Source organism: Chlorocebus sabaeus, chromosome 9 (genome assembly GCF_047675955.1).
Source record: "Chlorocebus sabaeus isolate Y175 chromosome 9, mChlSab1.0.hap1, whole genome shotgun sequence".
NCBI classification, from domain to species: domain Eukaryota; kingdom Metazoa; phylum Chordata; class Mammalia; order Primates; family Cercopithecidae; genus Chlorocebus; species Chlorocebus sabaeus.
The window spans coordinates 49,703,238-49,718,095 of NC_132912.1; the positions used below are offsets into that span (position 1 = coordinate 49,703,238).

General features: G+C 40.9%; 1 protein-coding gene across 6 annotated transcripts in view; it reads right to left on the bottom strand.

Annotated features, from left to right (window-relative positions):
* MARCHF8 (membrane associated ring-CH-type finger 8) overlaps positions 1 to 14,858 on the bottom strand; it is a 212,746-nt gene that overhangs the window by 134,328 nt on the left and 63,560 nt on the right. For 2 of the 6 annotated variants that reach the window (XM_007962533.3, XM_073018952.1), the window contains exon 1: positions 7,059 to 7,206. The exons of 1 other annotated variant lie outside the window; for it this stretch is intronic. The gene's annotated coding sequence lies outside the window, so the exon portion shown is untranslated. Of the gene's footprint in view, positions 1 to 6,556; positions 7,207 to 14,858 lie in introns of those variants that run through there. 3 more of the 6 variants (XM_007962530.3, XM_073018950.1, XM_073018954.1) reach the window with 2 other exon arrangements.

Consider the following 14,858-nt stretch of genomic DNA (forward strand, 5'->3'; position numbering starts at 1 on the left):
GATTTAGAAGGGCTACAAGACACAAAGACAATATACAAAAATCAGCTGCGAATACATGAGAAATTATTTTTTAATCCCATTTATAATGGCATTAAAAATGTAAGATATTAAGATATAAATTCAACGAAATATGCACAGGACCTGTACACTCCAAAACTAAAAAACATGTTGCAAGAAATTAAAGAACTAAATAAACGGAGAGCTATAACATGTTCATGTAGTGGAAGGTTCAATGACATTAAAATAGCAATTCTCCATAAACTGATCTACAGAGTCAAGGCAATCCCAATTGAAACCCCAAGTTGTTCTTTTTTTTTTTTTTTAAACTAACAAGCTGATTTTAAAATACTTTTGAAAACACAAAGGACCTAGAATACCCAGAAAATTTTTGAAAATAAAGAACAAAATTGGAGGATTTATACTAACCAGTTTCAAACTTTACATAAAGTTACAGAAATAAAGACAATGTGGTACCGACATAAGAACAGACAGCAAAAGCAACAGGAGAGAGTCCAAAAGCAGATCCACACATACATCACCAGTTTACTTTCAACAAAAATGCCAACAGAACTCAATGGGCAAAGGATAGAGAAAGGGGAAGAAACCCAATAGGGAAAGAATTACCTTTTCAACAAATGATACTCAAAAATGTATATTAGACCAGCTAGCTTGAGCCCAAGGCCTCCTCAGGCAAAAAAAAAAATTAAAATTAAAATTAAAAAATTGTTTATTCATAAAGGAAAATAAAGAACCTAGACCCATAGCTCATACCAAACACTCTATCAACCCCTAAAAATTGATCATGAACCTTAATATTGGAGCTAAAACTATAAAACCTCTAGAATAAAACACAGGAGAAAATTCAGCAGGCTTTTTTTCACATAACATTTCAGCTATCCTTATATGCTAATAAATATATTTTTTTCACTTTGTCAAAGGTAAGAAAAAAAGGAGAAAATCCTTACAAACTTTGAAAACATCTCTTCATTTCTTAAATGAAATTTCGAAATGCTTTCCTTATCCATATGGTCATACAACATTTCTTCAACTGAAGAACAGAAATATTCAAAGGAAAAGAACAAAAATCTTTTTAACCTCCTTTCATACAGTTCCTACAAGAATGGGTTGGCTTCTATGAGACTGCAGTTTTGCCTTGATGATTCTTTTTTGAGTGCCTTTGCTGAAGTCATAAGTAAATCTCCCAACATATCAATACCACTTATAAGTTTTAAATATAAAACAGTTACCAGAAAACCATGACAATATGTGAAATGTTATGTACTGCTATATTGTCTTAAAACTGCCTGTTTTGGTTGATAAAGACTTGTAATGTATTATACAGAGATAACACACTTTCAAAATTGTAATAAAAGGAATTTTAGCCATTTTAAGTATAATTTATCCCCAATAATTTACACGATATCTCAATAAATGTGTGTATCATTGCCTATTGGTTATGAATTGTGGTTAACAAAATAAGGAACGAAAGAATCCATTATAGGCCGGGCGCGGTGGCTCACGCCTGTAATCCCAGCACTTTGGTAGGCCGAGGCAGGTGGATCACGAGGTCAAGAGATTGAGACCATCCTGGCTAACACAGTGAAACCCCGTCTCTACTAAAAATACAAAAAATTAGCAGGGCACGGTGGCGGGCACCTGTAGTCCCACCTACTCGGGAGGCTGAGGCAGAAGAATGGCGTGAACACGGGAGGTGGAGCTTGCAGTGAGCCGAGATCGCACCACTGCACTCCAGCATGGACCACAGAGCGAGACTCTGTTTCAAAAAAAAAAAAAAAAGAATCCATTATACTATAATTTAGTAATTTAGCCACCACAGTTTTCCAGAAAACTAAAATTTTAAAAATATATATTGTAATGCTGCTACTTATGTATGAGTGATTTAATATTGCATACAAGTTACTCCAAAACTCAGTAGTTTAAAACAATGGCCATTTATTATCTCACAGTTACCACAGGCCAGAAATCTAGGCACAGCTTAGCTGGGTACTTCTGGGTCAAAATCTATCAGGGGGTTGCACTCAAGCTGCTGGCCAAGCTGTGGGATCCTCTGAAGGCCTCCATGTATGAAAAGGATATGCTTTGCATCTCACTCACACGGCTATAGGCAAGTCTCAGTCCCTACCACCTGGGATTCTCCAAGAGGCATACAACATGGCATCTTTGTTAAAAAAAATTTCCTTCTTTCCATCAATGGCTTTTTTGCAGGTGTGCAATTCAATAGTTTTTAGCAAATGCACAGAATTGTACAACCATCACCATAATCAATTTTAGACTATTTTCATCACCCCAAAATGAAACTCAGTCCTCTTTAGCAGTCAAACCCATTTTTCCCCAACCCCTACCCCAACACCAGTTCTAGGCAACCAGTACTCTATTATCTGAGTCTATATTTGTATTCTGGACATTCCATATACCTGTAATCACACAATTTGTGGCCTTTTGTGACTTTCTTTTATCACTTAGAAAGTTTTCAAAGTTCATCCATTTGTAGCATGAATCAGTATTTAATTCCCTTTTATTCCTGAATAATAGTCCACTGCATGGATAAACCACATTATTTAAACCATTCATCAGTTGATGTATGTTTGAGTTGTTTCAACATTTTGGCTACTATGGCTACTGCTACTGTGAACATGTACATACAAATTTTTGCATAGATATGTTTTCATTTCTCTTGGGTATATACCTAGGAGTGGAACTGCTTTGTCATGCCTTATCCCATATTTAGCCATTTCAAGAACTGCCAGACTGTTTCTCAAAGCAGTTGCTCCACTTTACATTCCAACATGTAGATTCCAATTTCTCCATGTCACCAACACTTATTACCTGTCTTTTTTATTACACATAGCCATCTTAGTTTACTAAGATGGTTACTTAGACGGTCACTTAGTAACCATCTTAGTTACTTAGTTGGTGTGACATGGTATTTCACTGCGGTTTTGATTTCCATTTCCACGGTGACTAATGATGTAAAACATCTTTTCATGTGCTTACTGGCTATTTGTATGTCTTGTCTGAAAAACTGTCTATTCAAATCCTTTGTCCATTTTTTTTAGTTATTTTTCCTTTTATGACTGAAGTATAAGAGTTCCTTAAAGACTCTGGATACTTACTCTGGATACTAGACCTTTAATAGATACACGGTTTCTCATACCAAACACTGGGGAGCATGTAGACAGGATAAAAACAGGAACTCTCACACTACTTATAGGACAGTAAAACAGTACAACTACATTGGAAAGCAATTTGTATTTTGTAAAGTTACTGGTGTACACACCTGACAAACAACAACTCCAATCCTAGATGTATATTCCAGAGAAATTCTTACCTTTGAAGAAAAACATGGATGAAACTTAGTAACTAATTTAAAAAGTTGCAGGAAAAAAAATCCACATAGCATGATGTCATTTATATAAAGTTTAAAAATATGCATAAGCAAACAGGATTTTGGGGGGATATACATGTATAAAGTAAAATAACATTATCAAGAAAGCAGGCCAGGTGCAGTGGCTCACACCTGCAATCCCACCACTTTAGGAGGCTGAGGCAGGCAGATCACTTGAGGTCAGGAGTTTGAGACCAGTCTGGCCAACATGGTGAAAGCCTGCCTCTACAAAAATACAAAAATTAATAGGGCATGGTGGCACATGCCCATAGTCCCAGCTACTCGGGAGGCTGAGGCAGGAGTATCGCTTCAACCCAGGAGGCAGAGTTGCAATGAGCCAAGAGGGCGTCACTGTACTCCATCCAGCCTGAGTGACAGAGCAAAACTCTGTCTCAAAAAAAAAAAAGAAAGTAAAGAAATGATAGACACAGAATGCAGCATGCTGGTTACTTTTGAGAGGAAGGAAGAAGTACACAGGAGGTTTCAAGGCTATTGGTAATGTTCTATTTTTTCAATACATACTTTTATACGCGTGACACATTTAATAAACACTTTTTCAAAGAGCTTCACTGACAACTGAAGGTCTTTTTAATACAGAAAGACACCAAAGCAGTTCAAAGCAAATATAAAGCAGATGAGAACATCACAGTGAACCAAAAACCACACATATACAATATTGTAAAGTATTTTAAATCCAACAAAGCGTATGTTTTGTAGAACTAAGAAGACAGATTCCTTGCCCTTATCTGCTTTTTTCCGCCGTTGTGTCCACCTCTGTCTTCCTGATCCCACCTTTACCTCCAGGTCCTGAATCCACTTCTACCTCTTCCAGAGTTTTTCTCTTCAATGTATCAATCTGAAGAGCACACATCCTTCCTCTCAATTTCCATAGCATAACTTGTACCTCTTCAAAGCCTTCATCATATTATCCTCAGATTACACGTTTTAACTCCTCTATCAGAAATAAACACCTGGAGAACTGGAATACTGGTCACATCATCAAACTGACTCTCCAAAAGCAAATTTTTTATTGACTATTGATTGAATAAATGAATTAGAAAATTCAGGCATTTCCAAGTGAGTTAAGAAATTGGATCTGGTCTAGTTATTTAAAAAAAAAAAATGAAAAGTTTAAAATTACACTTCTTGAAAAAGAATTTCAAAATTGAAAATCCTTCAATACAGCAAAGACAAAGCTGACAACCGTCAGATAAAATATAAAATGTTTATACTGTATATACTAATAATTTTCCATACTCCATATTCACAGGGGACAAAATTAGAAGGCATAAGAAGAACTTCCTGATTACTTGGCATCAGAACAGTCCACGGCTTTAGAAAATGTCTTGTAATCAACCACAAACCTGGGGAACAGGTAGGGTTGTAAAGCATCTTTTACAGGGTGGGGGGAAAGCACATACCATTTCAAGGCTCAAAAAAATGAAGCCACTTTTAGAAATTTCAGCAATATTTTTAACTTGCTTTCAGATATTTTAAACTACTTACCACCAAAGGTATAAACCTAAACATTATGTGATTATGGTAGAAATGGAACTGCTACATAAGGGAAAAAGAAACAAACCACAAGTGAATCAACGACATTCCTCAAGAACCAGACGCTACTACTGACAACAATTAGCGTTTCCTGGCTGCTTAAATCAGTTCATTCCCAGCTCTGCTTTGAGCTGGCACTAATTTAAAGGAAACAAAAATGTTGGAGCTAAGGCTGCCAGATTTAGCAAATATAAATACAGCAAGCCCAGTTAAACTTTAATTTCAGACAAACAACGAATCATTTTCTTAGTACAAGTATGCCCCCATGTAGTATTTATAGTAAAAATGTATTCACTTTATCTGAAATTCGTATCAACTAGGCATCCTGTGTTTTATCTGGCAAACCTAGCTGGAGCCAAAAGGTAGAATAGTAATCAATCCAATTTCCTCATTTTGCAGCAGAAACTGAGAACCAAAGAAAGGAAATGACTTGCTTAAGCTTAAGCCAAAGATCAGGGAAGTAAGTTGTCTTTGAAAAGAGAAAACCTTTCCACTAGGTCACCTTGGGTACCACTTATAGTCCATTCCACTTCCAATTCTTGCTCAACTCACAGAAGCAACAAGCAGACAAGCTGCAAAAGGGTATCGTTTCCCTCTTTTAACATTAAATTTCAAGTTTCAGTACATCTCTTAAAACCATAGTCTCCAAAATCCATTAGGAAACTATGTGTTACTCTTTAAAAAAAAAAAAAAATCCTGAAAATTTTGTCTACACGCTACCACCTCACACTGTTTACATGTTCACTCACCATATGAAACAGGACATCTTTTTCTCTTAAACTCAATTTTCTCAAAATCCAAAATTCTCTTGCTCCAGGGTCTCACGATTTCACACGAGGGCATGTTCACATTATTCCATGACTCTCAAAGACTTGAGTTCATATACTCCTTCAGTTTTCATATTTTTTAGAGTTTTCATGTTTTTCTGATATGTCCTAACCTACCCGGTTGGTCTCAAAAGTCTTCCATTCCCATTTTGTATCCGAGCAACTAAATCAGCAATGAGGCATGAAGTCTCACTATTATAAACATACACTTACTTCCCCAGGGACTGGGATGCAAGGAAAGGTGGAACGAGAAACGTCTTTATCAGAAATTTCGAGGCCAAAAAAGGCCCCTAAGTATGGTATGTGAGGGTTATGCTAATTGTCTCTGTAATTACATAGCATGCAATCGAACAAAATAAGGAGAAAGATAACAGAAAACTCCACATATGCAAAGAATTCATTTTCCAGATCCTATCAAATTAAAAAATACACAAAACATTTCCTCAACTCCATACGGAGCTCCTCAACCTATGACTTCCATGGGTCCTTAAGGGTAGTTAGCGCGGGGGTGGGTCGTGAGAATAGTGATAATGAGGCAGAAAAGGGTTCCATTTATTTTTACAATCTGGGCTTCCAAATAGATTTTAAGAAAAAAAAGGTTTTGTTGCATTAAAGAAACATGAAAACGGTAACATAAACCATTATAACCCCTACCCAATAAGTTTTCTATTAAAAACTTCAGCCAGGTGAACAGGAATCCGAATCATTTAAGATGAAAACAGATTTAAAGATCAACGAAAATTTAGCAACTAAAGGACAAAATAGCTACCTATGCTTTCCTTCTGGCACCCCGAATGTACGCAGGTCTCTCGAGATCACACGTCAGACGTGGAAGGTCCTCACGGATTACTAGTCCGAGCTTCCATTTTACAGATGTGCAAACTCAGGCCAAGGATGACGGCTGACGGGCTCAAGGTCTCACAGCCCGTCAGGGAAAAGACCTGGCACCCCGGGCGGCCGGCCTAGGGCCCTTGGCGCAGACTGCTTCTGCGGTTCCTGGTTCGACTCGGCCCGGCCCCAGGGGCAGACGCCAGCACCAGGGCAGAAGGACCCACGGCCCCGAGTCGCGCTGCCTCTCCGCGGGCTCCACGCCGGGCCCCCAGCCCAGGGGCAGCGCAGGGTCGGGGCCTTGGCGGCCCACCTGTCGCGGACCGAGCGGCCGGCAGCCACACCCCCTGCCCGGGCCGGGGGCTTGGCCGCCCTTATTGGCGGCCAGCAGGGACGGCTGCGGGCGGCGTGGAGTAGCGGATCCTAGAAGCCGCAAGAGTTACCTCAGGTGGGCTCTGAGCTGGCGGCGCAACCACCCTGGCCCTCCTCCAGCATGCCCGAGACCCGGACGTAGCAGGGCCGAACCTCCGCCAGCGCGTTGCCTGTTTACACCCTACGCCCCTCCGCGTGAGGACGCCGACTGGCAGGTCACGTGACGCGGGCGTCACGTGTCCGGCCGGGTTGGGTGGAGGCGTTCCCCGGGTGGCCACAGCTCGCTGGGGGCCGGCTGCTGCGGGTGCGGGTGCGCGACACCTCTGTGCTCCCACCCCTTCGCTGTGCCCAGGCGAGGACCCAACAGGCTTGGAACCGAAAACTTCCCCAGCTCTGCCTTTGTCGTTTAGTGTGTCGTGGGCCTGACTACATATGTTATTAATACTAGTGTTTTGGAAGGAAAAGGAAATTTTGTCTGGCAAAAGGATGTTGTACTTGGAGAAGAAAGTGGAAAATACTTTCTTACCTGAGGCTATCAAACGGGAGGGAAAGCGAAGGAATAAGTAGTAATGGTTTTTGCCTTGACAGATTTTTGTTTGCTTTCACTGTCTAATCTGGACTGAAAGATAGATGCTCACAGCACAGCCCTCTCAGCCAGAGAAAGCATGTGAAAGAGGTTTATACGACTTCCTACTTTTAAATTGTATTTTAATTTTTATCAGAAATCATCTTTGTGTACATACACGTCTAAATATTTGATTCTGCATTCATCTTTTGTCCACATAAAACGTACTTTATTATTCCTCTGTCACTTTCATCATTGTCTACCAAATCCAATTTTCCTAGATCAAACTTCCCAGAAATAGTTTCAACCACTGCTAATTTTATTTGTCCCATAATAATGCATAAAATATGACTAATTTGTATTTCTTAGTAAATTCATGAGTGAATTATAAGCAAATCCTCTCAAATATTCCACAGTTGTTCTGTTGTCCAGGAGTGATCTATCATATAGCTAATCAATTCCTCCCTACAATTCTGACCACTTTGCATTGTTGGCTAAGTAAAGAGCAGATTGTCAGCTTCAAAACTGTGCTCAAAATATCCTCTGGATCAGCAAGGTCAAAACATCTTCATTTCTATAACACACTTAGTATACAGTATTACAAAGAACAGAAAATGATGAATTTTCTCCATTTGTCGTTTACTATGGAAAATAGGTTATCAAGGCCGGTTGCCACAATCTGGTTGACTCTACGGCTTCTGGCAGCATGTGTTCCATGAAGGCAGTACCAATATCTCCCATTGGTATAGCTGATGCCTAGACCAGGCTTGGTGAGCAAAAGAATTGGTTGACTGATCTATGGATATGGAATCCTATCATCCTTCTGCAGGAAGCGGCAGAACCTTCGTAGTTTAACAGGGATCTGTGAGCTAAGCAGGGCTGATAAGCAGTACTCATGGAGGCAAAGATAGGGTGAGTCCTGGCTCAGCCATTACTGTCTAGGCAATTTTTTTAACCTTTCCGAGCCGCTCTTCAGCTATCTAAAAGATATCTACTGAATAGAGTGGTTATGAGACAAAATGAGGTAATGCCTGCATAACACTTTTAAGTGCCCAACACATACAGTGCTGGGTAAATATTAACCATATATGGTATTTGCCAATGGGTATTAGTATAGGAGGTCAGAGTCCTGAGGGAAAGGGAGCTGACAACTTGAACATGTCCAGGTCCTGGGTCCAGATTCTTGCCACCTGGAGTGCAGTTCAAGAAGGGATTGCCCGCCAGGTGTGGGGGCTCACATCTGTAATCCTAGCACTTTGGGAGGCTGAGGCAGGCAGATCACCTGAGCTCAGGAGTTCAAGACCAGCCTGGCCAACATGGCCTGGCCAATATGAAACCTCCTCCTTAGTAAAAATACAAAAATTAGCCAGGCATGGTGGTGGGCATCTGTAATTCCAGCTACTCGGGAGGCTGAGACAGGAGAAACGCTTGAACCTCAGAGGCAGATGCTGCAGTGAGCCAAGATCATGCCACTGCATGCCAGCCTGGGTGACAGAGTGAGACTCCTTCTCCAAAAAAAGGAAAGGATTGCCAGCAAGGAAACAAAGCACAATTGGGATGAAACCATTGCACTCAGAATGTAAAGCAGCCAGTAAGGGAATTGCTCACAGGGCACCAGGTGCTCACTCCAAGAAGCATCCTGGCCTTGTGGCAACAGCTTAATTCCAAATCCTCCCTGCTTGTGTTAATGGGGACTCCTAATACACTGCCTTTCCTTAGCCTTAACCCACATAGGGAAATTATCTACCCTCTCCTAGAGTTTGTGGGACATGAAGAGATAAGAATTCAGGCTTCAGCCAAGTGACCAGTGTTATCTCCAGAGCCAGTCACACTGACTCCCCACCAAATGGTTAAATATATGAACCCATTCAACCCTGTTCTAGTTTGTGTGTGTGGTGTTTTTGTTTTGAGATGAGTTTTGCTCTTATTGCCCAGGCTGGAGTGCAATGATGCGACCTCAGCTCACTGCAACCTCCACCTACCAGGTTCAAGCAATTCTCCTGTCTCAGCCTCCTGAATAACTGGGATTACAGGTGCCCACCACCACACCCAGCTAATTTTTGGTATTTTTAGTAGAGATGGGGTTTCACCATGTTGGCCAGGCTGGTTTCGAACTCCTGACCACTGGTGATCTGCCCACCTTGACCTCCCAAAGTGCTGGTGTGCCCAGAGTTGGTTCCTTTCAGTGGGTTCTTGGTCTCACTAACTTCAAGAATGAAGCCACTGATCTCCACGGTGAGTGTTACAGCTCTTAAAGGTGGCACGGACCCAAAGAGTGAGCGGCAGCAAAATTTATTGTGAAGAGCAAAACAACAAACCTTCCACACTGTGGAAGGGGGATGCGAGCAGGTTGCTTCTGCTGGCTGGGGTGGCCATCTTTTATTCCCTTATGTATCCCCACCTACATCCTGCTGATTGGTCCATTTTACAGAGTGCTGATTGGCCCATTTTACAGGGTGCTGAATGGTCCCTTTTACAGAGTGCTGATTGGTGCATTTACAATCCTTTAGCTAGACACAAAAAAGTTCTCCAAGTCCCTACTGGACCCAGGAAGTCTAGCCAGCTTCATCTCCTGCTGGGACTACAAGTGTGAGCCACTGCGCCCAGCCATGTTCTAGTTCTTTAAAGAGTTTCATTGCAAAAAATAAAATGTGTTATGTATGACAAATATACAGTGCATGGATGTATAATGGCACCCAATCTAATACAGCAGATATACTAGTGTTCCCACTAGAATAGATGAATGTAAGGACTAATGGGGAGCTTGCAAACAAAGGAAGAAACTAGCAATAACCTACTAAAGTGTTGAAAAGCTATGTATGTGGTAGAGCGAACCTTGAATTCACGTTTCCTGGTCCCAAATCTAAATGCCTTTTTTTTTTTTTTGCCTTGATATAAGACTTTTTCCTTTTTATTAATAACCTTTATAAAGATACAGTTTCACCAGACTCCAGTTCACTGGACTGGAATTCAGAGGAGAGATATAGAGATATAAATCGAAGATTAGGCAGTGGTATTCAAAAAGCCACATGATTGGATGCGATCACACAGAGCAGTAATTTTCGTATCTTTGACCTCAACCCAAAATACAAAATACATTTTACATATTAACAGAATACATATATATAATTTAAAAGTTTCCAGAAACAAATTTACCATTCCTACGTGTGATGTATGATTTCTTCTGTTTAAATTTTTCACTCCTAACTCTTGATTTTTTTTTAACGCAGTAACAGTTGTGGCCTACAGTTTGAAAATCATTGAAAATCACTGATCTAGGACTTTCACAAGTCTGAATTGCATAATTGCAGCAAAAGAGACTGAAAGGCTAGACGTGGCACTGTAGAGATAAGAAGGAAACTTAGAAGAAGCAATCAGAGGTAAGAGGAGAACTGGAACAGAGGAGTCCTGATCAAGTGAAGAAAATGTTTCAAGAGAGAAGTGCCTAAAGGTGTCCTTTGCACTGAGAGGCTGAGTCAGATGAGGATTGACCTCTGAACTGGCAGTGTACAGATCACTGAGACCTTGGGAACGGAGCAATTAAGATAAAGTGGTAGGGTTAAAAGCCTGATTCTTGAGATAATAGATGGTGCCGACGAGTAAATACAAGCATTGTTCTCTTCCTGTAAAGGAGAGCAGGGAAATAGGATCATAGCAGGTAAGAGATGTGGGATTGAGGTTTTCTGTTTAAATATTTATATGCTAATACAAATGCTGTAGCAACTGGATGTACAAGAGAGTGACAACTGTAGGAAGGAAAATCTTGAGTAGATTGGAGGAGTCATCCTAAGATAAGGAAAAAACAGGAGAAAAGGAATGGCTGGCCACAGATACAGACAGCTTGGTAGATTTGTTGTTGAACATGAAACTGACCCAGTAGCCCCACAGACAGTTCTTTTGGACAAACATAGAAAGTGACCCTTCTTTTCTTAAAGCTCAAAACTTACATTTGTTTTATCTGAGTTCCTTTCTCGGGAAGGACCCCTGGCCTCTCAAAAAGTATAAAAGAACTGAAATTTACCAGATCACCACATTCAGACAATGAGATGCCAGACCTTTACTTTTATTTCCTTACCCCTCCATAGTTCCTGTTTTCTAACACATTGTTATACTTCTTCCCTGCTATATAAACCCTAAATTTTAGTCAGGGAGATGGATTTGAGACTGACCTTCCCGTCTCCTTGGCTGAAACACGTGATTAAACTCTTCTTCCTCAGCAGTGAGCTGCAAGACTTAGACAGAACCCCTGATGTTTCTGTAACGGATGCATGTGGAATTTCTCTACTGATTGTTGATAGTTTAATAAAATAAACGTTGAGCGTGAGGAGAGGGAGAGAGGTGCTGGTGGTTTGAGAAAGGAGGAGAGCATGTAACTATCATCCAGGAGCGTGCTACAGCCCAGCCAAACCCAGCCCTAGGACCTCCCACGTGGGTGACTGCTGTATATTTCTCTCGACTTCCATCCTTGCCTCCTTACAGTCTTTTTTTTTTTTTCTACACAATCACCAAAGTGACTTTTCAAAACCTAAGTCAGAGCATGTCAACCCCAATATTTTCCCAATTCAGAATAAAATCCAAAAGTGCTTGGCTCTAAAGTCCTGCATGATCTAGCCCCTACTTCTCATCGTCCTCTTACTTGCTTTGCTCTAGCCACCTGGCTTCCTTGCTGTTCCTTACTTTCCTCAAGAGTAGAACATTTCCTTCCATTTCCTCACTTCCTTTGTGGCTTCTTTAAATGTGACTTTCTCAGGTTGCCTTTGACCATTTTTTGTGAAACAGCACTCCTATCAATGTCACCTTTCCCTGCTTGGTTTTTGTTATTAGCACTTATTGCCATCTCTGGCAGAGATATTTATAGCAAATTAAAAATATCTATTTGCTAGCAACCCCCTTCATATAACCCTTGCAATTAGGTCAGGCCCTATAACCAATGGCCTGCTGCAGTGATCTACACCACATGTTGCAGTGGCGAAGTCACAGAGTGGACACAGCCTGAATCACTGAGTCACTGACTAGGTCAGCTGTCCTGGGAAGTTGCCTGGCTCAGTGAGTTTTCCATGGTGGAAAAATAAACTTTGTTGTGTTAAATCACTGAGCTTTTGGGATTCATTTGTTACCGCAGCATAATGTATTATCTGATACGGTCTAAATTATGTCCCTCCACCCCCAAAATTCATTTGTTGAAGTCCTAACTTCCAGATCTCAGAATGTGACTGCATTTTGAGATAGGGTCCTTAAAGAGGAGATTAAAAAAGGAGATCAGAGTGGGCCCTAATCCAATATGACAGATGTCTTCAGAAGAAGAGGCGATTAGGTCGGGTGCGGTGGCTCATCCCTGTAATCCCAGCACTTTAAAGAGGCCGAGGTAGATGGATCACGAGGTCAAGAGTTTGAGACCAGCCTAACCAATATGATGAAACCCCATCTCTACCAAAAATACAAAAATTAGCCAGGTGTGGTGGAGTGCACCTGTAATCCCAGCTACTCAGGAGGCTGAAGCAGGAGAATCGCTTGAACCTGGGAGGCGGAGGTTGCAGTGAGTCAAGATAGCACCTTTGCCCTCCAGCCTGGGCGGCAGAGCAAGGCTCCATCTCAAAAACAACAACCAACAACAACAACAAAACCGGAGATTAGGACACAAACACACACAGAGGAAAGACCATGAGAGCACACAAGGAGAAGACGGTCATCTGCAAGGCAAGGCGGCTTCAGAAGAAACCAGCTCTTCTGACACCTTGATCTTAGAGTTACAGCCTCCAAAAATGTGAGTAAATTAATTTGTCTCTGAAGCCACTCAGTCTGTGATACTTTGTTACGGCAGTCCTACAAATGAATGCAGAATCCTAACACCATCTGGCATATTTGTTTTGTTTATTTCCTCTAGAATGTAAGTGTGTGATGAAAGCAAGGATGTTTAGTTCCAACACTGTATCCACAGTACTTAATTGAGCCTGACACCTACTAGAGGCTAAATCAATATCTATTAAATGATGTATTTTAATGAAAAAGTTCAAAGAAAATCTTTGTGGGCCTGTACTCATTTTGCTAACTTTAATAAATTTTTAGACTCCTCTGCATTGAACTTTATTTTCATTTATAATTTTGCTAGTTTGCTTTTCTTTCTTAAGGTAAGGTTGATGTGAATTTGGTTGAAATATTTCAGGACAACTGCAATTTTATTCAATTTCCAGTATTCACTTTTTTCCTAATTTCCATTTCCTCCTTTATTTTGGTTTTCTGACGTCTTTTCTCATTTTAGATTATAGTTTTTCTCTCTTGGTAACATGGACATTTCCATATTCAATCCTTTCTGGAACAAAGAATATAGCAGTATAAATATTTTGGTAATGACAGCTTTTGATGGTGCTCTCAACAACTTAATAGGTACTACTTTATTTATTTTATGTTTTTTTTTGTTTTTGTTTTTGTTTTTTGAGATGGAGCCTCGCTCTGTCGCCCAGGATAGAGTGCAGTGGCGCAATCTCAGCTCCCTGCAAGCTCCACCTCCTGGGTTCATGCCATTCTCCTGCCTCAGCCTCCCAAGTAGCTGGGACTACAGGCGCCCGCCACCACGCCTGGCTAATTTTTTGTATTTTTTAGTAGAGACAGGGTTTCACCATGTTAGTCAGGATGGTCTCCATCTCCTGACCTCGTGATCTGCCCGCCTCGGCCTCCCAAAGTGCTGGGATTACAGGCGTGAGCCACCGCGCCCGGCTGGGAAAGAGTAACTTTATAATGGAGAGACCTGACAAACTCCTCAGCCAGGTAGTGAAGGTCAACATCAGCAGGCATAAATCATGTTGCTAGTGTGTTCACTTGATACCATTAGTGAGAATGACACTTCAGTAGTCTTCCTCTCAAAACCCACAACCCCAGTGTAACCATGAGGAAAACATTAGACACTGTCCATTGAGGCACATTCTACACAATACCTGACCAGTACTTCTCAACACTGTCAAGGTTATCGAAAAGAAAGAAAGTCTGAGAAACTGTCACAGTCAAGAGTACGGGGACATGCTGACAGATATCATGTGGTACCCTGGATGGGGTCCTGAAACAGAAAAAGGAAAGCTGAGGGAATCTGAAAAAAGCATGAACTTTAAATAATGTCTCATTATTGGTTCATTAATTATAACAAGTATACCATATAATATAAGATGTTCATAGGGGAGAGTGGGTGTGAGATGTATGGGAGCTCAACTATCTTTGCAAAGAGCAAGACTCCGTCTCAAAAAAATAAATAAATAAAAATAAAGTTACTCTTCCCCATTTCCAGACTGTACTCCTTGGAAGAAAGTCATTATGC